We start from the raw sequence: 22,141 nt of genomic DNA, 5'->3' as shown, positions 1-22,141 counted from the left end.
TGTCCTAAGTGGTTCACCTGAACCCCAAACTTAGCTTTATAAGCTTTCCTCAGTTACACGCCCCTCAGATCATTCTAATTCCTCCTGTCTGTTTCCTGGTTGTTACAAGAGGACAATTAAAAATTATTCTTGATGTAAAATATTTGAACAATTCTAAAAAAAATAAAAACATTTACCTTAACCTTCAATTTCTCAATTGTAGTTCTTGCCTCAGAGATAACTATTGTTTTCAGCTTGGTGAATGTCTTTCCAGATCTTTATTTCTTACACTTACACAGAGTGTATAGCTAAATACAGGTTTGCATGTGTTTGTTGGTGTGTGTTTACATCCATGGTATCACACTGTACATATTGTTCCAAAACTTGCTCTTTAAAATTTATGTCTTAAGGAATTTTTCCACTTCAGAACAATGTAAAACACTTTTTATGAAATTGCTGCTTAGTATGTTGTAGTGTGGAGATATAACTGTTTATTTAAGCACTCCCCTATTGACTGACATTTAGAGAATTTCCAAGTTTTCACCATCATAAACAATGTAACTCTGAAAATGCTTGTACACGGGCAATCACTTCTCTACTCAAAGTTCCTCCTCCCGAGGCCAGACCTTTTTGCCTGTAGACTCACATGTATAAGTGATGGGATGCCCTGGAAGACTAGACACTAAAGCAATATTTTTATAAAAGGAGACTTTTATTGAAAAGTTCCTAGAAATATTCTGTCTCTGGAAATTGAAGCTCTAACTTGGGGCGCTCTGTTTCATTGTAATGTGAGCGTGAATCTCAGGCCACCAATGCAGATGTGCAAACATGTCATCAGACTCATAACCGTTTCATTTCTGTATCAATCCCATCTGCCCGGCACCTGAAACGCAGTCAGTCAGATGAGGGCTCTCCATCTAGTCCCTGTGTTGCTTGCTTAGTTTGGGGTCCCCTTCCCCCAGGGCGGGCTGCTGGTTGTGGGGGATGCAGAGGGGCGCTGTGGGAGTGGGCGGGCAGAGGCGGGGTCTCCCGTGCTGTCCTTGACTCCCTTAGGCCCCAGCAGGGGTGCCCGCCCTCCCATCTGGCCCCTGTGGAGCTGTGCCCACCTCTGCCCCAAGGCCTCACCAGGCCTGGCTGTTTCCCAGCTCTGGCTGACCTCTCCGGGGCAGAGCCACATGTGGCCGCACTCCTGCCAGCTGGGGTGTGGGCATCTGCATCCGCCTGCCCACCGCTCTGCACGGCCCACTTTGTGGCCGCTCTCACCCCTCCTGGGCGCCCTGGGAGCTTCCTCCTGAGCTAGGGGAGCAGAGCTCTCCTCTCTTCCCAAGCATTTCTGCGGGTTCTAAACCCTCATCCTCACCTGGTCCTGGCCGAGGGTGGCAAGTGGGGGGTGAGACCCACATGTAGGGGGAACATACAACCCCGGTTCGCCTGGTGTGGCCTGTGTTTCCAGCATAATTAGTGGTAGAACGCCCTTTCACTCTCAGCAGCGTCCAGCACACTAAACTATAGGTCCTCCTCCCACACAGAGTCCAAGATACCTCCTCCCTTTCCATCTCTCCTCCCCTCCAGCCTAGAGAATCTGCATTTCATTTCGGCTTGGGAAACCTGACTTTCATCATCACATCGTATTCTTTCCAATCTAGTAGTTATGGCATAAAATTAATGCCCTGACTCTTTCAAGGCTGGCTTTTGATACTGAAAAGTCCAGATGTTTGAACCTCCTAAAAGCATTTTCTCTTCTTCTAGGACATAAAAACCCTTCCCTGGAATGTACAATGGAGGCCTCACAGTTTACTTTGGGAAAGGGCCTTAGGGTAAAAGTGATCCCCCCAACCCTACAAAGAAACTGACTTCTTGTTAGAGGTGTTCTCTGCTACCACACTCCCCAGGGCATACGAACTGAACTTAAACAGGGTTCTCTGGGGAGTCAGTCCCACTGCAGGGAACTGGCGGGGCTGCTGGGCGAGGGCCATCTAGGGTGACTTTAACCACACAGGGGACAGAGGCCCGTTCTGATCATTAGCACCCGCAAAGGCCCAGGAGTTAGACTCAACCCTGGGGAGAGGGAGACGCTGAATGGATTACCCTGAAATAACTGGAATGAAGTTTTTCCAATCCAGTGTAATGGGCCCTAAGTAGACGTACAAAAAATAAGGTTACATTTTTTGCATATTTGAGCTGTGACCCAAGCCTCACTGACCCTGTTGCTTGTAGGGGTTCATGTAGAATTGATAATAATAATAATAATAATAATAATCCAGTCTGCTCTCCATATCCGCAGATTCAACCAATCATAGATTGCAAATATGCAGCAAAAGAAGTTACACTATGTTGACAGGCCTAGGATGATTATATCTATACTGAACATGTACAGACTTTTTTCTTGACTTTATTCCATAAACAATAAGTATAACAACTATTTACATTATAACTAATCTAGAGATAATTTAAAGTATATGGAAGAATGTATGTACATCATATGCAAATCAGCACACCATCTTATATAATAAAAGAGTAATATGCAAATTGACCATACCTATGATACATCAACGAGCCATGCCCATCAGCCAATCAGGAATGAGTATGCAAATTAACACAACCAAAATGGCTGTGGCCATGGAGCCAGCAGAAGGCTTGGCCCTGCTCCAGGCTACAAAGTTTCAATTATAGAAGATAAATAAATCCCAGATACCAGGGCCTCTGCTTGGGTTGCTGGGGGATGTGGCTGGCCTGCAAACCACCACAGGCCCCTGGCCCAGGCTGCCCTATGCCCCAAAGGAACCCCACCCTGATCTGGGACACCCTTCAGGGCAAACCGGCTGGCCCATACCTGTTCACCAGACCTCTATCCTCCTATCTAATAAAAGGATAATATACAAATTGACCATCAATCCAACACACAAGATGACTGACCCCATGTGGACACAAGATGGCCACCACAGATGGCTGGCAAGGGAGGGCAGTTGGGAGGACCAGGTCTGCAAGGGAGGGTAGTTGGGGGCAATCAAGCCTGCAGGGGAGGGCAGTTATGGGTGACCAAGCCAGCAATGTAGGGAAGTTGGGGGCAACCGGGCCTGCAGGAAAGGGCAGTTGCAGGGGGACCCAGGCCTGCAGGGGAGAGCAGTTAGAGGGGACCAGGCCTGCAGGGGAGGGAAGTTAGGAGTGACCAGGCTTTCACGGGAGAGCAGTTAGGGACAAACAGTCTGGCAGGGGATCAGTTAGGCATCAATCAAGATGTCAGGGGGTGATCAGGCTGGCAGGCAGAAGTGATTAGGGGAAATCAGGATGGCAGGTAGGTGAGCAGATGGGAGCCAGCAGTCCTGGATTGTGAGAGGGATGTCCAACTGCCCTCCAAGTAGGATTGGGCCTAAACAGTCAGTCTGATATTCCTTAAGGGGTCCCAGTTTGGAGAGGTTGCAGGCTGGGCTGAGGGACACCCCCCCCCCCCCCCATGCACGAATTTTATGCACTGGGCCTCTAGTTTTGTATAAGGTACTTGAGCATCCATGGATTTTGATATCTGAGGTGGGTCCTGGAACCAATTTCTCATGAATACCGAGGGACAACTGTAATATTTACTGACTGTTTTCTATGCACCAGGCTCTTTTCTAAAAGCCTTACATGTTGTTATGCTATAGATACTATAAGTTGCCCAATTTTATAGAAGAAAATTGAATCACAGGTATTAAATAACTGACTTAGATCAAAGTATACATCTGCTCAATAGACTGTTAAACCCTAGGATGGTCATTTCAAGGAACAGGTCATTTCAAGGACATGAGAAAACTGGTGTGCAGAGATGAGGCAAGCGTCTCAGAAATCATTGATTTAGAAGGAGTAGTGGGCCAAAATGAGACTTCATTAGAAAAACTGCAATAGTTTCTGAATCTACACAGGACAGTCATCAAAAGGAAGGAATTTCAGATTAAGAAAAGGAGAATTTAAAAGCTCTTCTGTGAATTCATAAGTGACCTGAACTTTGTCCTGGAGACAGACAGGCTTTGTAGCTTGTAGCTCAGAGCTCCACATCCTGGACCCTGGCTCTGACCACCAGGTAGGGGACCCCAGGCTGCAGGCAGACTGGCATCCCCTCGACCTGCCGTGAATTCCTGAAGCCACTGCAGACAAACTGCATGGGCAGAAGATTCCAGTTTACAAAGCTGGATGATATTTTTGTTTTGTTTTGCTTTTGAAACAACCTCTAAATATTTCTGAAAGAATAAGTATCTACTTTGCTCCTGATTGGGTCAGTGTAAAATGGAATATTTGGCAGTGAACTGTCAAACAGGATTAAAGGTGAGTATGGGGACTTTGCAAACTGGAAGTACTTTGAAAATTGCAAGAGTGTTAAGTAGTTGATCCAAAGGGGCTCAGCTTGCGCCCCATTCTTGACCAAGGCACAGTGGGAAATGTGGAGAGGGAAAAGGCATGTGCTCCCTTTGTGGAGAGGCAGCCACTTGTAGTTCCACAGTTCCAATTCACTAATAATAACCCCAGGTAAGTGATGCAGCACGATTCTCAAATGGGCCTCCTCAGAGGAGAAAAGGCAATGCAGGAGAGATGACCCAAAAGGGTGTCTGGGCCCATGGGCCTGGGGCATCCTAAGTGTCCCCTGCATCCAGTGGGGCACAGGAGTAGCTGAGCATTTTCCTGTGTGGCTGAGAGCAGTTAGTGTGCACCCAGAACAGAGAGCCAGAGGACGGCAAGAGGGTGCTGAACCAGAGCCAAGGGAGGCCTCCCCAGAGGCCAGCAAAGCCAGGCAAAGTTCCACACCTCAATTCCCAGAGTTTAGATGCAGCACCAGGAGAGAGAGGGGAAAGCCTCAACTGTTATGAAATCATAACCTAATTGGCTAAGATTTTATTTTCTCACCTTACAGAATGGTCTGAGACTATCTATATATCTATATCTATATCTATATCTATATCTATATCTATATCTATATCTATATCTATATCTATACCTATATCTTCTATATCTATCTATAATACATAATATATATATATATATATATATATATATATATATATATATATATATATATATATATATCACTGTTACAAAAAATGAAGTAAAGTTACATTTCTTGTACACCTGAGTTAAGGCCTGACTAATTGGTACCCACTCTGTTGATTTGAGGAAGTTTTCTAGACTTGGCCTGTTGGTGCCATGAAAGGAGAACCTGTTATTCTATAATAGAAGGAACTGGCGAGTCACCCTGTGTTGGAAGGCATATAAGAAGTGTTCTGGTTTGCTAGTGTGACTTGTACATTCAAGCCAGTGGCATTCTTCTTGTTTTGGGGGGTGAGGGATGGGAGAGTCTTGGCTCTCTGTAAATGAAGACAATGCTGGTTCTTTGGTCAATTTTTTTTTATTGTTTTTTTTTTTTTTTCAGTGAGGAAGAGAGAGGGATAGAGAGTTAGAAACATCGATGAGAGAGAATCATCGATCAGCTGCCTCTTGCACACCCCCTACTGGGGATGTGCCTGCAACCAAGGTACATGCCCTTGACCAGAATCGAACCTGGGATCTTTCGGTCTGCAGACCTACGCTCTATCCACTGAGCCAAACCGGTTTCGGCTGGTCAATAATTATTAATAGCATTTTTGTTTGTTGTTTGCAGGCAAGAAACAAAGAGAAAAGACAAAAGTGTCTTCTTTTGAGCAAGACTTTGGGTAAAGGACTGTTGGCAGAGATGTTGACAATCTTGTGCAAGGACAGCAGGCAGCCTTCTTCAGGCAGCAGATACCCAACTGGAGTGAGGGGCATGGAAAGGAGAACATGACAGCAGGAAGACTTGGCCCTGGAGGCTACAAAAGGTAAGAATGGAAGACACTGAGACCTGGAAAATCTGCATGACATGTAATGGATGTGAAGAGCTGCATGATATTTGGGTGTAAGAAAATCCAATTTGGCCCTTAGCAGTTTGGCTCAGTGAATAGAGCATCAGCCTGTGGACTGAAGGGTCCTGGGTTGGATTCTGGTCAAGGGCATATGCCTGGGTTGTAGGTTCAATCCCCTGTAGGGGGTGTGCAGGAGGCAGCCCATCAATGATTCTCATCATTGATGTTTCTGTCTTTCTCTCCCTCTTCCTTCCTCTCTGAAATCAATAAAATAATAAAAAAAGAACACCCAATTTCTTTAATTTTCCATCTGAAATAAAATCTGGCGTAATATTCATTGGTTGGCTACAATGCTATCCCAGTGGGTCATTTTTGGAAGGTTGTGTCTCCGGGTAAAAGCATTTCCTTCAGATACCCGAATCTCCAAATAGAATCTTGAGTAAAAAGGATTGGGGTTGGTTGGTATAATTTTGAGAAGTCCCCTCCTCCACTGCTTCTATGCCTCGGATTCCTGGCCACGTGTGCCCTGGCCAGGGGAGAAGCACAATGCTGGCGAGAGCACATGCTTCCTCACTGTGAGTCCTTCTCCAGCTGGCGCGGAGCTGGCTGCCAACAGACCGTTCTTTTCTACTGAGCTACCTGCTTCTGGTGCTGGGATCATAACAGGATTAGGGAATTTCGTGGGCATTAGTCTACTGGCTTACTTATCTCCTTTAAAAGCAATTCCTTGGTCACAGTAGTATTATGTGGGAGACTATGATAAGAGTGTAAGCCACCCAGCAGGTCCATAGAGAGTTCTGGTGGCAGCATGACGACAGCCAGGGAAACAAATCCAAATACGGAATGAATGCCTGTTCCAAAGAGAAAAATCTTGGCACCTTCCCTGATGAAATAGGTCCAGTGTAATCAACATGCCACCTGTTAGCTGGCTCCTCCCCAGAATTCTTCACTGCACTAAATGGCACTGCCAGTCACTCAGTTGTTCAGGTCAAAATCCTCAGAATCCTCTTTTTTCTTTTTCTTCACAGTATTTACTATGGGAAGATCTAGACAGCAAGTGATATAAATGAGAACTATACATACATTTTTTGATTAAGTGTGGCTAATTGGAAAGAATTTAGCCTTTAGAGCCCAACAGACTGTTACTTAGAAGAGGCATGGTCTGAGGCTAGCTTTTAGCTTTTCTGAACCTGTTCTTTTACTGGGAAAGTGACAGTTATAGAACCATCTTGCAGTGTTGTTAGGAGAATTAAGTGACAAATGCATGAAAAACACCTCACCTCTGAAACTGGCTTGGCTCAGTGGATAGAGAGACAGCCTGCGGACTGAAAGGTCCTGGGATCAATTCAGGTCAAGGGCATGTACCTTGGTTGCGGGCACATCCCCAATAGGGGGTGTGCAAGAGGCAGCTGATCGATGATTCTCTCTCATCAATGTTTCTAACTCTCTATCCCTCTCTCTTCCTCTCTGTAAAAAATCAATAAAAACATATTTAAAAAAAAGAAAAAAAGAAAAGCACCTCACATAATACCTGATACATACCCATTATTGTTGGCTCTCTTTCCCCCACTTCCATGGGTTATTGTCAGATTAAATATGGAGAGAGGCTAAGACAAAATAAAAACAGATTGGAGGAACAATGCTAGGTGGAAAACCAGATTAAGGCTGAAAAGTAAGAGGTAAATATATAAAATATGAAAGAAACAGTTTTACTTCAAGCATGACATATAAGCAGAAAGAACTGCTATTGAGAAGGCTGCCCAACAAAGGGCAGACCAGACCTTCGCCTTGCCAGAGCTACCCCTTTCTATAAATGATCTTTATCATGAGCCACCATCTTTCATGCTGTAGCAAATATAATTTTTCAAAATGGAAATTGTATCATCACAATGGCCACATTAATGTGGAAAAGGGGGAAAAAGAAAAAGATTATTATGAGTGTAGAATGTTTCTTTAAAATGTATATTAATTAAGGAATTCCATTGTCATTTAGAAATCAAACTACATGGGTTGCATAATTTACTCAATGAGATTGGGATTATATCATTTGCATTTTCAGCAGTTACATGTTGATACGCCCCAGATGATTTAGTTGAGAATCAGCGTTTGAATATAAAATGGTTGATTCCAGGGATTGTTAGGTCAATAATTAACTCTATATTTTTTATTCAAATTCATATCTGAAGAATCAATAAATCAAAAATTTTAGGCAATCAACTGCAGTTCTATGGGCAACTAGTTTTTGCATCCTTTGATCTTCTAGACCTAGCATTCTAAGTGATTCCTTAGGGGGAACTCTAGCTTAGGTGTCCCTGTGTGGAACTGCTATAAACCTAAGTGCTCAATTTGATACTTAAGAATCTTTATATAAGAAATTTGTGCCTGTGTATGTAAAAAATACATACCTCCATACAGTAAAAAGTGAACGTGCATATCTTTCCCTTTCCTTCACCAGTCTCCTCAGAACAAAACACCTCCAGTCATGTAACATATACTGTATATTGACAGAGTTTTTATATGATTATACTTTTTATACACATATACTCAACAAATTTTTAAGTTAATTGTGATGAGTATTCTTATATACATATTTTTAAATTACTTTTGCTTATGTTTTTACAAGACAGAAGAAGTGAGAATGAGGGATCATGTAGGATAGTAAGTTATGATTGGTCTCCAAAAGTTGTATCAGTTTATACTCCAGCCAAAGTGTATATGACAGTTTATTTCCCCAAACTTTTGCCCCAAGTGTATTTCAAATTTAAAAACATTTATTTCCATCTAATAGATGAATATAATTAATATTTGACACATTGAATTATGATATAAAAAGTGCTTACCCTACATGATCACAAAGGCAGAGACCATAAATTACATATTTTTAAATTTTAATAGAATGTTTTCACCTCTAACATCAGATTTATGATATTCTCATCTTTTCTTACCATAATGATTCTCTGTGCCTTCATTTTAAATCTAGGGTATATAAGAATATAATTTACTTCTCTTAGTTTCTTTTCTTTTAAATTAAGTGTTCAGGGAAAGTTATATTCTAGTTGCTACAAGCATGCAAAGTTATTGAGTTAGGGATCTTTTTTTTTAGGTTCTGTGTGAACTTGGACAAGAGTAGGGAAAACACCTTTTGTCAGCCTTGCAGGTTCCACTTGTTTCATTTGCCCTCTTGTTTGCCCTCTGCTGGCTGTTTAGAAGAAGAACATGAGTGATTAGAACTATTTTCTCTGATCCTGTGAGGTTTTTTCTTGTTTGTTTTTGTTTTGAAAAATCGAAATTCCAATTGAACTCCCTAATTATAAAAATGCTAAAAGAAGCAGTCATGTGAATTTTAATTAGATTAATTTTAATTACTGTGATTGGAGATAAGGCCTGGGGATAGAGGAAAACCTTCTTGATCATTTTTCATGTATGTCTTACTGTTTAGTTCTTCAAGTATGAATTTTCTTAGGACAACAAAACCCAAATAAGGGCGGTGATAGTCCCTGTCACTATCCGCCACTTGTCACAGATGTTGCTTTTCTTTGTCGCCATTCTTTTGCTCTTTTTCTGGTAATAGTATCACCATATCTTTGGGAAACTGCCATTTCTCTCCATGTGACCCAAATGTGGCCATTTCTTCTCTGGGATTTCATATGTTAACTAGAGGCCCGATGCATGAAATTCATGCAAGAGCAGGCCTTCCTTTCCCCGGCTGCCAGCACTGGCTTCCCTCTGGCACCCAGGACCCAGACTTCCCTCGCAACCCTGGCTTTATCTGGAAGGTCATCCGGAAGGATGTCCTGAAGGTTGTGTGGTCTAATTAGCATATTACGCTTTTATTATTATAGCGGCTGGGAGAGAACAGCTATCTTCTTCTTCTAGGGTCACAAACTTAAGTTTATAGAAGCCTGAACAGTCCATGATGTTCTTATACTTCCCCCATCCCCACCCAGGACAGCAGACATGAGGAGAAGTAGATGGAATTGAAATATATTTTGAAGTGGAATCTACTGAAGGGTCCTCTCCCCCCCCCTTCTACACTATGTGTTTTATTTTAAATGATGCATCTGTTTGTTAACACATGCTGTCTTAGGCAGATGTACAATATTGTCACCAAAATTAGCAAGATTAATTTTCTTTATAGCCAAATGGCAACATCCGACTTCACATCTTAGAATTCATTGCAGGTGAATGAACATGATGGTCTTCCAAGGTCTTCCTTCTGTCAAGTCTGAATAGTTGTCCTCTGAGGTCTTCCTTCTATCAAGCTTGAATAGATGTCAGATTTCAGAAAACGTATGTAATTGTCCTCCATAAGCTGATACACTCTGCTCTGTGTGCATCAAAAGTGTGGAGGGTGGGCTGTGTGATGCTTTTTATAATGAGTTCTTTGGTGTGAAAATAAAGGTTAACCTCTGGTGGGGCATCATTCTAGGTAAATTTCTCATATATTGCTTTTGCTTTAAAAAACATTTGTTGAGGGTCTTTGCTTTTCTTGAAGTCTTCATAGGCCATCCAAAATTCAATATTTTCCTCACTGAACTTGGTTTTAAGAAATCTGGTAAGTTCATCTTTATGGGAAAGAAGTTTGTCAAATGATTCACCCCATCATATTGCTTCTACAGGGCAGACTCTGTTCAAGACATAACATGTCTTATAATGGAGTGTACAGCAAGTATGTTTACAAATCTGTGCTAATCATCACACTTCACAAGGTTTCTCTTTTGTCTGGTTACTTTGGTTAAATGTGCAGATCTACTGATGTGTACCTCTTTATGAAACTTGGATTTCTATAGGAGAAGATTTAGCTGGTTTCCTTTCTCCTTAGCTCTGATTTTGGCTTCTTTGCTTGTTTCTTCTTTTGCTGAACCATGTATTCTTTGATTTGCACATATTCAATTGAGAAAATAAAATAAATGATGTTTCCTTCTTCTCTCTAAAAGGAAGAGATGTCTAATCTATTCCATCCTTCACTTGTTAATGCTATTCCAGTTATACATGATAGAAGAAAAAGTTATCTCACCTCTGTTGGCAGTGCTTATAATTGAAAAGAAAATAAGAGTTCTAAAAGCTGTGTTTCTGCTGCTGTAGAGAGAGGAAAATGTAGCCCCGAGGAACTAAAGTACAACTCAGTCCTGAGTTGTTTAGGGAAAGGACACTACAAATTTTCAAAGTGACTCTTGGTCTCTAAGATAAGGACTAGTATTACCACAGTAAAACTTCCCTTTCTAGTTTGTTGCTGAAGAGTTTAATTTGAAGCAAGAGATTATCAAAAGGGAAGAGTCAAGAATAATTTCTAGATTTCTTTTTTTTAAATAAATTTTTATTGTTCATATTATTACAAATGTTCCCCCCCCCCCCATTGCTCTCCTCCACCAGGTTCCCACCCCACCCTCTGCCCTTTCCCCACTCCCCATCGTCCTCATCCTTAGGTGCACAGTTTATGTTCAGTCTCTTCCCACATACCCCTCTCCCCTTTTCCCCAAGAATCGTCAGTTCACTCCCCTTCCATACCTCTGATTCTATTATATTCAACAGTTAATATTGTTCATCAGATTTTTTTTAATTTCCTTGGTTTTTAGATTCCCTTGTTGATAGTTACTTATTTGTTGTTCATAATTTTTATCTTTATTTACTTTCTCTTCTGAAAGAACCCCCTTCAGCAATTCCTATAATTCTGGTTTGGTGTTGATGAACTCCTTTAGCTTTTTTTTTATTAGTGAAGCTCTTTATCTGACCTTTGATTCTGAGTGATAGCTTTGCTTGATAGATTATCTTTGTCTGTAGGTTCTTACTATTCATCACCTTGAATATTTCTTGCCATTCCCGTCTGGCCTGCATAGTTTCTGTTGAGAAATCAGCTGACAATCGTATAGGTGCTCCTTCATAGGTAACTACCTTCTTTGCTCTTGCTTCTTTTAATATTCTCTCTTTGTCTTTTGCTCTTGGAATTTTAATTATGAGGTGTCTTGGTGTGGTCCTCTTTGGATTCCTTTTGTTTGGAGTTCTGTGCGCTTCCTGGACTTGTAAGTCTAATTCTTTCACCAGGTGGGGGAAGTTTTCTGTCACTATTTCTTTCAGTATGTTTTCGATATCTTGCTTTCTCTCATCTTCTGGGACCCCCATAATTCTGATGTTGGTTCGCTTGAAGTTGTCCCAGAGGTTTCTTACATTATCTTCAATTTTCTGGATTCTCTTGCCTTCTAGCTTCTGTGGAGGAGTGTCTTCTGGCTCTTTATGTTCCAAATTTTTGACTTGATTATTGCAATCTTCCATTCTGTTTTTAGGACTCTGTATAATATTTTTTATTTCAGACAATGTATTCTTTATTTCTTGTTGATCCCTTATCATTTCTTGTTGATCCTTATAATTTCTTGTTGATCCCTTATCATTTCTCATTGATTCCTTATTAATTCTAGTTGATCTCTTTTCATATCCTCATATGTCTTATCGATCTTTTCTATTATAGGAAATTCTTGAAAAACCTTATAAGCGTAGATTTGAACTCTATATCCAGTCGCTTTTTGTCCTCCATTTCTTTCGTTTGTGATCTATTTTGTTGTCGCATTTCGCAGCTACAGATGGGGCGGAGTTTCAGGGTGGAGCCTACAGCCTTGGCTTCTGTCAGCCCCACCCTATGTGGCTCCTGGGTCTCAGGGTCCTTCAGTACTCGCTGCAAGCACCTCTGAGAGAAAGGTGCCCTCGATTTTCGCCTGCTACCAAACAGTCTAGGCCTTCCCCCAATGAGCCCAGTATTGGGGTTCAGTTCAGTTGGAAGTGGAGTTGGAGGTGGCGTTCAGAGCAGTCTGGAGCCCCTGTCTCCTTCCCGCCAGGGCAATTCCACGGCACAGCCGACCCTCCCTTCTCTGCGCGCAGTGTGCGCGCTGCCAGAACCTCCTTTCGCTGCTCCCCCGGGGTTCTGCCTTACAACCCAGCTTCCTCTGTTTGAGCCTGAGTCCCCTGGGTCTGGCCTAGAACTGGGGTTCAGAGCAGTCAGAACTGGGGCCCAACACAGTCAGAGCTTTTATCTCCTTCCTGCTAGGGAACGCCAGCCAGGCACTCAGCCTCCCTCCTTTCTGGCTCCATCCTTTCCGCGCGCGCCGCGTGTCTCCGTACCTTAGGCTTTTACAGCTCCTCCGCGCTTCCTTCTGGTTTTCTCCTTGCTTCTCGTTGTAGAATTTCCAGTCAGTCGACTTTCCTGTAGTTCTGGGTAATGTCCATTTTATATTTTAGTTGTATTTTATTGAAATTGTTGTGTGCAGCTGCGGCTAGGTGTTTACCTGGGCAGCCATCTTCTAGTATCTCTAATTTCTAGATTTCTAATTTTTAATGTGTTGCCATTGTTAATATAGGGACACAACCAGGAATGAACTTGGAGCTGGAAGCGGGACTTTGAGGTGACACTCAGGTGTTCTGTTTTGGACATATGGATTTAGAGATATCTGTGGGAAACCAGTGGAGATGTTAAGTGAACAGTTGGATATGTGACTTTGGAACTAGTGGGGGAGATCTGAGCTGACTATATATATAAAATCTTCACTGGAGAATAGTTTTTCCATTGATTTTGAGAGAGAGTGGAAGGAAGGGAGGGAGGGGAGGAGGAGAAAGAGATAGAAAGAGAGAGAGAGAGAGAGAGAGAGAGAGAGAGAGAGAGAGAGAGAGAGATACATTGATTGCCTCCCTCCCATCCCTTGACCAGAGCCAGAGATTGAACCTGCAAGCCAGGTATGTGCCCTGGATCAAGAATTGAGCTGAAACCGGTTTGGCTCAATGGATAGAGTGCCAGCTTGGGAACTGAAAGGTCCCGGGTTTGATTCCGGTCAAGGGCATGTACCTTGGTTGTGGGCATATCCCCAGTAGGGGGTGTGCAAGAGGCAGCTGATCGATGACTCTCTCATCGATGTTTCTAACTCTATCTCTCTCCCTTCCTCTCTGTACAAAATCAATAAAATATATTAAAAAAATTTGAATCAGTGACCCTTCAGTGCGCAGGCCAACACTTTAACTACTGAGCACACTGACCAGGGCTGAGCTGACAACATTAATTTAGGAGTTGTGACATATGAATTATATGTGAAGATACTGAAGTAGGTAAAATTATTTACAGATAGAACACACTGAAAATAAGAAAGCCCAGGACCAAGGAGGATCAAATTTTAATGACTGAGTAGAAAAGAAAAAAAAAAAACTTAGCAAAGGAAACTTACAAATAGAGGTTATAACATAGGAGAAAAAGTAGAATGAGAAAAAATATCATAGAATTGGAGAGAAGAGTCTCAAAAGAGAATAGTGGTCAACTAAGTCAAAAGCACTGAGAATTAGAGAAATTTGAGATCAGAGACATATTCATCGGGTTTGACAATACAGAGGGCACTGGTGAAGCTGGGCATTTTTAGTAGAAAAATGGGCATGAAAACTAGTTCAGAGCAGGTTAAAAAGGAATGGTGGTGACCAGCAGTGTAGATAATATTGTCAGTTCATGTGAAACTCCTTACCCCATCCCCTACGTTCATACACACAAAAAACACATCACAGTATAAATGCATAGCTAAGTCTGATAAAATAATTTAAAAAATATTGTATTTTCTAGAAAAATTTACTCCTTAGGTATTTGACTCCTAAACCACAGGAGCCCAGAATCATATATATATATTAGCTATAAAAGTGGAGGCTATTACTCTTGCTTTCACCTTTTAATTCTACAGTCCATATAAGGTTGATTATTCAGGATAGTAATGTTCTATAAAGTCACCACTAATGCTAAATTAGCTAATACCAAAAGCCAAGGGGAAATAAAGGGTTAGGTTCCCATGAGCTTCTGGTCACAGTATTTTTATCAACAAAAATACTACGCACTTGGAAAACAAGCCAGTCTCATCAGCATAGAAAACCGGATCTTCCACATAATCTGTGCCCAGCAAAACACCTAGCAGACATATTTAAAATCCTCCCATAGTCTCCTGAATACCTACAACTTTCACATTCTTCATGCTACATTGCCTTTTGAAATGTGCAAGCCAGTACCAGCGCAGAAAAGTTTGGGATATATATATCTCACCCTGTATAATGTGACTGTAAATTTATTTGGCTCTCAGCCTCACAACAATGGTGTCTGTTATGTTGTGTGTTTTTTTGTTTGTTTGTTTTTTGTTTTTGTTTTTGTATTTAAAAAAATCAGTTGTCATCTCTGACCTCACAAATATAGCCCATTTTCCATGGGTTTATCACACACTGTGGATGCTTCATTAGCATTTTCTGGAGTGGCATGATATACAGTGAATATTTTCCTCCTTTTTGTGGATGTGTCCTATTGTTGATTCCTTAACTTAGAAAGCATAGGCATAAAGAACCAAAGAGAGGAGACCCAAATAAATAAAATTAAAAAAATGAAAGAGGAGATATAACAACAAACACCAACGAAATACAAAGGATTGAAAGCAAATACTATGAACAACTATGTCAACAAACTGGACAACTTGGGTGAAATGGATATTAGAAATATGCAATCTTCCAAAACTCAAGCAGGAGGAATAAAAAAACCTGAGTAGGCCAATAACAACTGATCAAATTGAAGCAGTAATTAAAAACTTCTAGCAAACTAAAGTCTTGAACTGGATGGATTTACAGGAGAATTTTACCAAACATTCAAAGAAGAACTAACACCTATCTTCTCAGACTATTCCAAAAATTTAAGAGAAAGGAAACATCTAAGCTTTTTTTATGAAGCCACATCATCCTAATTCCTAAACCAGATAAAAACACTACAAAGAAAGAAAATTACAGGCCAATATCCCTGATGAACACAGGTGCTAAAATCCTTAATAAAATATTAGCAAATTGGATCCAGATACATATTAAAAAGATCATACACCATAATCAAGTGGGATTTATTCCAGAGATACAAGGTTGGTACCATATTCACAAATCAATGAAGGTGCTACATCACATAAACAAATTGACAGATAAAACCATTGATCATATCAATAGATGGCAAAAAAGCATTTGAAAAAATCTGGCATACTTTTTTTTGATAAAAACTCTCAGTAATGTGTGGATAAAGGGATCATATCTCAACCAAATAAAGGTGATATATGACAAACCTATAGCCAACATAATACTCAATGGGCAACAAATAAAAGCATTTCCCTTAAGAACAGGAAGAAGACAAGGATGTTTACTTTTATCACTCTTACTCAACATAGTATTGGAAATCCTAATCACAGTAATCAGACAAGAAGAGATAAAAGGCATATCCAAATTTGAAAGGAGGAAGTAAGATTGTCATTATTCACAGATGACATGTTATTGTATATAGAAAACCCTAAAGACTCCACCAGGAAACTGCTAGACTTAATAAATGAAATTAGCAAGGTAGCAGGATACAAAATCAACATCCACAAATCAATGGTATTTCTATACACCAATAATGAACTCTCAGAGAAACTAAGAAAACAACTCCATTTACCATTGCAACAACAGCAAAAAGATACCTAGGATAAACTTAACCAATGAGGTAAAAGATCAGTACTTGGAAAACTATAGGACATGCTTCCTGCTCTCAGCAGCAGTTCTCCCTGGGCCTGAGAGGACTGAGTGCCGCCATCTTGTGTCTATGGGCACTGCCATTTTTGTCTCAGAGAGATGGTTAATTTGCATATTACTCTTTTATTAGATAGGATGGCTGTAATGAATAACCTGATTGGCTTGTAAAGAGCCTGAAAGAAAAGCACTGAAAGATTGGAGGCAGGCTGGTCTGGAGTAGAGGCTTGTTAAAGAACATTCCAGATGGGCATGGTGATTTTTGTATGTGTCCTTGCAGCTTCTTCCATCAAGTGCTGGGTCTGTCTCCCAATTTCTTACATCTGAATTAGGCTATGTGACTTTGACCCATAGGACAACTAAACGATCCAAGAACAGGCTTTAAAAGTGCCTGGGCAGCCAAAACCAGTTTGGCTCAGTGGATAGAGCATCAGTCTGCGGACTGAAAGATCCCAGGTTCAATTCCAGTCAAGGGCATGTATCTTGTTTGCGGGCACATCCCCAGTAGGAGGTGTGCAAGAGGCAGCTGATCAATGTTTCTCTCTCATCGATGTTTCTAACTATCCCTCTCTCTTCCTCTCTGTAAAAAATCAATAAAATATATTAAAATAAATAAATAAATAAATAAATAAATAAATGCGCCTAGGCAATGGAGCTTGCCCTCTCTAACTTCTAGGAACTTTTCTGCCACTGTGGAAAAATCCTGCTGTTTGATCAAGTGATTCTACTCCTGGGAATATATTCTAAAAATCCCAAAATAACAATCAGAGAGAATATATATACCCCTATATTTATAGAAGCATTATTTACAATAACCAAGATTTGGAAAAAGCCCAAGTGCCATCAGTAAATGAGTGAATAAAAAAGCTGTGGTATATTTACAAAATGAAATACTACACAGCTGTAAAAAAGAAGGAACCCTAAATTTTGTAACAGGATGGATAGATTTGGAGAATATTATGCTAACTGAAATAAGGCAATCAAAGAAATACAAATACCAAGTGATTTTACTTATATGTGGAATCTATTGAACAAAATAAATTGACAAACAAAATAAACCAATGCAACAGAACAGAGAACCTAGAAATCTACCCAAGACATTATGCTCAATAAATACTTGACCAAGGAGGCAAGAGCATACAATAGAGTCAAAACAATCTCTTTAATAAATGGTCCTGGGAAATTTGAAAAGATACATGAAAAAAAAGAAAAAAAAGAAAAAAGAAACTAGATCACCAATTTACACCATACACAAAAACAAACTCAAAATAGCTAAATAATTTGAGTGTAAGACAGGAAACCATGAAAATCTTACAAGACTCCATAGGCAGCAAAATAGCAGACATTTGTCTTGGCAATATCTTTACAGACAGCTCCTAGGGCAATGGAAGCTAAGGAGAAAATAAACAAATGGGACTATATCAAAATAAAATGCTTCTGCACAGCAAAAGAAATCATCAACAGAACAACAAGAAAGCCCAAAGCATGGGAGAACATATTTGCCAATGATATTTCTGTTAAGTGTTTAATCTCCAAAGTACAGGGAACTCCTACAACTTAACCAAAGGAAGATAAACAATCCAATCAAAAAATGGGCAAAGCGCTGAGACCGGTTTGGTCAATGGATAGAGCGTCGGCTTGGGGACTGAAGGGTCCCGGGTTCGATTCCGGTCAAGAGCATGTACCTTGGTTGCAGGCATATCCCCAGTAGGGGGTGTGCAAGAGGCAGCTGATCAATGACTCTCTCCCATCGATGTTTCTAACTCTCTATCTCTCTCCCTTCCTCTCTGTACAAAATCAATAAAATATATTTTTAAAAAAAAATGGGCAAAGGATCTAAATAGACACTTTTCGAAAGAGGACATACAGAAGGCCCAGAGACATGTGAAAACATGCTCAAAGTCTCTAATCATCTGAGAGATGCAAATCAAAACAACAATGAGGCCATCTCACACCTGTCAGAATGGCTATCATCAACAAATCAACAAATGCCAAGTGCTGGCAAAAATGTGAAGAATGATCTTATTAAAATAACCACAAGGTGGCATCCGTTTTCTATTTAAAAAGTTACAGTAAATAGGGCTAAGGATTCCTTTTCTCTTTCATTTGTAGTTTGCAAAATCCTGAGTTTTTTATATATTTCCTATAAATTTCCTAGTGACATTTGTATCACATTTAAAATCTGTAGATAGGGTAACTGGTTTGGGAATTATACGTGTTGAACATATTTGCATATGGGAGAATGACTCAGCTGTCTCCTGGACATTTAAGATGAAATGTCAGTGTGAGGGGGTTCATAAATACTCTCTAAAGGAGCAAATCAAAACACAGGGCTTCCTACTGCCCATTTTTATGGTATTTTTTAAAGCATAACATTAGCATATCCCTGTCAAAAAAACACACAACCACAGAATGTCTACAATTGCTCACAATTCCATCACTACAAAGTGTTAAATTCTATAGAAAAACATGTGTACCTCAGGATTAGCCTTTATCTACTCTCCTTATTTTAAATCACTGATTCTAGATTATCTTATTAATTAATCTAGTTACCTAGATTACTCATGTTTGTGTGGGTCAACCAAAAAATATGACCAGCCCAGCCAGTGTGGCTCAGTGATTGAACGTTGATCCATGAACAAGGAGGCCACAGTTCGAGTCCAGTCAGGGCACATACCCAGGTTGATCCTGGTATGGAGCATACAGGAGACAGCTAATCAATGATCTCTCTCATACTTTCTATCTCTTTCTTCCTCTCCCTTTCTCTCTCTGAAATCAATAAAAAATATTTTTTAAAATTGCCTAATTATTCTCCGCCTGTTTTCTGCACCACTCTAGAAAATGAATTTGCTGTTCTTAATATGCCTAAAAATAAAATCAGGCAAAATATTCTATGAGCTCATCTGCTATTTTTGAGTTGTGAAACTATTTCATATTGGTTTCAGAGTTCAAGTGGAGCTGTAACATGGTCTAGAAGTGACATGGTTTCTGATTAAGCAAGTTTCTTTTTTAATATCTTTTTTAAAAATTGATTTCAAAGAAGAAGAGGTGGGACGAGGGAGAGGAAGAGACATCGATGATGAGAATCATTTATTGGCTGCCTTCTGCATGCTCCCTACTGGGGATCCAGTCTGCAACCCAGGCATGTTCCCTTGACTGGAATTGAACCTGGGATCCTTCAGTCCGAAGACTGATGCTCTATCCACTGAGACAAACCAGCTAAGGCTTAAGGTTCTTCCTTTCAGTCATTCTAGTTTTTTTATTTTTATTTTTTATAAATCTTTATTGTTCAGATTATTACAGGTGTTCCTCTCCCCCCCCCCCACCCCCTTAGCTCTCCTCCACCTGATTCCCAACCCCACCCCATACCCTTACCCCGCCACTGTCTTCATCCATAGGTATAAGATTTTTGTCCAATCTCTTCCCGCACCCCTCTGACCCCTTTCCCCCTATAAATTGTTAGTCCAATCCATTTCTATGTCCCTGATTCTATTGTATTCACCAGTCATTTTGTTCTTCAGACTTTTTTTTATTCTCTTGATTTTTAGATTCGCTTGTTGGTAGGTATGTATTTGATGCCTTTTAGTTGTTCATAATTTTTTATCTTTACCTTTTTCTACTTCTTCCTCTTCTTAAAGAATACCCTTCAACATTTCTTGTAATCCTGGTTAGGTATTGATGAACTCCTTTAACTTTTCTTGTCTGTGAAGCTCTTTATCTGACCTTCAATTCTGAATGATAACTTTGCTGAGTAGAGTAATCTTGGTTGTAGGTTCTTGTTGTTCATCATTTTGACTATTTCTTGCCACTCCCTTATGGCCTGCATAGTTTCTGTTGAGAAATCAGCTGACAGTCATATGGATACTCCCTTGTAGGTAACTAGTTGTTTTTCTCTTGCTGCTTGTAAGATTTTCTCTTTGTCTTTTGCTCTTGGCATCTTAATTATGATGTGTCTTCGTGTGTTCCTCTTTGGATTCCTCTTGTTTGGGGTTCTTTGCACTTCCTGAACTTGTAGGTCTATTTCTTTTACCAGGTAGGGAAATTTTTCTGTCATTATTTCTTCAATATCCTGCTCGCTCTCTTCTTCTGGCACCCCAAAAATCCAGATATTGGTACGCTTTAAGCCGCCCTGGAGGCTCCTTACACTATCCTCACACTTTTGGATTCTTCTTTATTTTTGCCTCTCTGGTTGGGTGACTTTTGCTTTATTATATTCCAGATCTTTGGTTTGATTTTTGGGGCATGTTGATCTATAGTTGAGTGTCTGTATATTTTTTATTTCAGATTTTGTATGCTTAATTTCTGGCTGGTCCTTTTCCATTTTTTTGGTATTCTCATTAAGGTCCTTGAAAGTCTCACCAAGCTTCTTGGAGGTCTCATCAAGTTTCTCAAAGGTTTTTAGAAGATTCTTGAGTAATCTTATAAATGCGATTCTGAACTGAGTGTCATCCAGTATTTTACTCTCCCCCATCTCTCCCATTTGTGTCATGCTTCTGTGTTTCCTTATTTTGGCTGTCTCTCTGTGTTGATGGAGTGGCTTTATGTGGTCGGTGACATATAGGGGTCAGTAGCTCGGCTTCCCCAATCACCTGAGGTGATTGCTTTTGGTATATCCCTTTGTGGGCTTAGTGCACAGTCTTGGTGTAATTAAGCCTTGATTGCCGTTGGTACACTGGGAGGAATTAACCTCCAGGCCAATTGTCTGTGAGAATCTGTTGTGTCTATAAAGGAAGAACTGCTGCACTGGAGACACGTCTTGTTTCAGTGGGGCTTTGGTACTTACTGAGACTGTCTCCCAAATGTGACACTTATGGGTGTGAGGGATTGAAACTGAGCACCAGAACTCTGGTTTCTGGGTCTCAGTGAGGTGCAGTTCAGCTACTGTCTGTGGCCAGTACTGTCGCAGAAGCTACAGCATGAACCACCTGTCCTCTTTGGATCTGGCCCTGGTTGCAATTTTGCTAAACTGCAACAGAGAGAGCCATTCATATGCCAAGTCCTCTGCTTGGAGCTTGAATGTGTTGTGAGGGGCAGAGTCTCCGGGTGGAGTCTCAGGGCCTCACTAGGCTGGGCCATGGCCAACAGCGATGGCTGCCTGTCCTCTGCCTCCCCGATGGCATCTTGCACCACAACACAGCAAACAATCTCAGCTCTGCAAGCAAGCCAGTCTCACTTTCTGACCCGATGGCAGACAGTCTAGCCTCTCCCCAGAAACTGGATTTCAGAGAGATCCGGGCGCTTCTCTCTCTTTGGGTTGGAGAAAGCACTGCCCTCTGCCAGCTGTGATCCACCGCCAGCCCTTATCGTGTCCTCGCCCCCCGCCCCCCCCACCTCAGTTTTTCAGTGCTTGTGCCCTGGATTCTCCTCTTTCGTTTCAGTCTAGTTGTAGGGCTTCCTTTCAGCCAGCTTTTGTTTGTTTTTTGGGAGTTAGACGTTTGTTGTATAGTTGTTTTTGAACTTGTGCACAGCAGCATCTGGCCTCAGCATGCCCTGTACCTCTAACTAAATGACCCCAGGGCCAACATTAGTTGCATCCACCTCAGTGTGCAACTTGGCCTCTCCCAGATGTCTACAAGCCAGCATCTTCAGATCACTTTGTAGCTCATACCTAACTGGCCCCTAACAAGGCACAGGAAAAGGCACAATTTGGTTTGCACCAGAGCCCCTCCCAAGAGCTTCAGAACCAATACACCTGATGGCCAGCTTCAGACCACACCAGACACAACTTAACCACTTCTACAAAGAATGTATCCAAAGGGCAAATTCGGTGGGCACAAAAGCCT

The 22,141-nt window shown here is 41.0% G+C and overlaps 1 long non-coding RNA gene and 1 pseudogene across 2 annotated transcripts in view; one reads left to right on the top strand and one right to left on the bottom strand.

Annotated features, from left to right (window-relative positions):
• Nucleotides 1–22,141, top strand: part of LOC311618861 — a 63,687-nt gene that overhangs the window by 2,412 nt on the left and 39,134 nt on the right. The window contains exon 2 of the long non-coding RNA XR_014794388.1: nt 5,606–5,801. This is a non-coding gene — a long non-coding RNA (uncharacterized lncRNA). The remainder of the gene's footprint in view (nt 1–5,605; nt 5,802–22,141) is intronic.
• LOC311612183 (regulator of G-protein signaling 18-like) lies at nt 9,958–13,245 on the bottom strand (annotated as a pseudogene). The gene is made up of 3 exons: nt 13,100–13,245; nt 10,527–10,697; nt 9,958–10,452 (listed from the first exon to the last, which is right to left on the bottom strand). The product of its transcript is annotated as a regulator of G-protein signaling 18-like (transcript).

The sequence above is a fragment of the Pipistrellus hanaki genome, assembly GCF_964339955.1.
Source record: "Pipistrellus hanaki genome assembly, chromosome: 1".
NCBI classification, from domain to species: domain Eukaryota; kingdom Metazoa; phylum Chordata; class Mammalia; order Chiroptera; family Vespertilionidae; genus Pipistrellus; species Pipistrellus hanaki.
The sequence above is the reverse complement of the archived record's forward strand: the minus strand, read 5'-3'. Positions and strand labels throughout refer to the sequence as shown.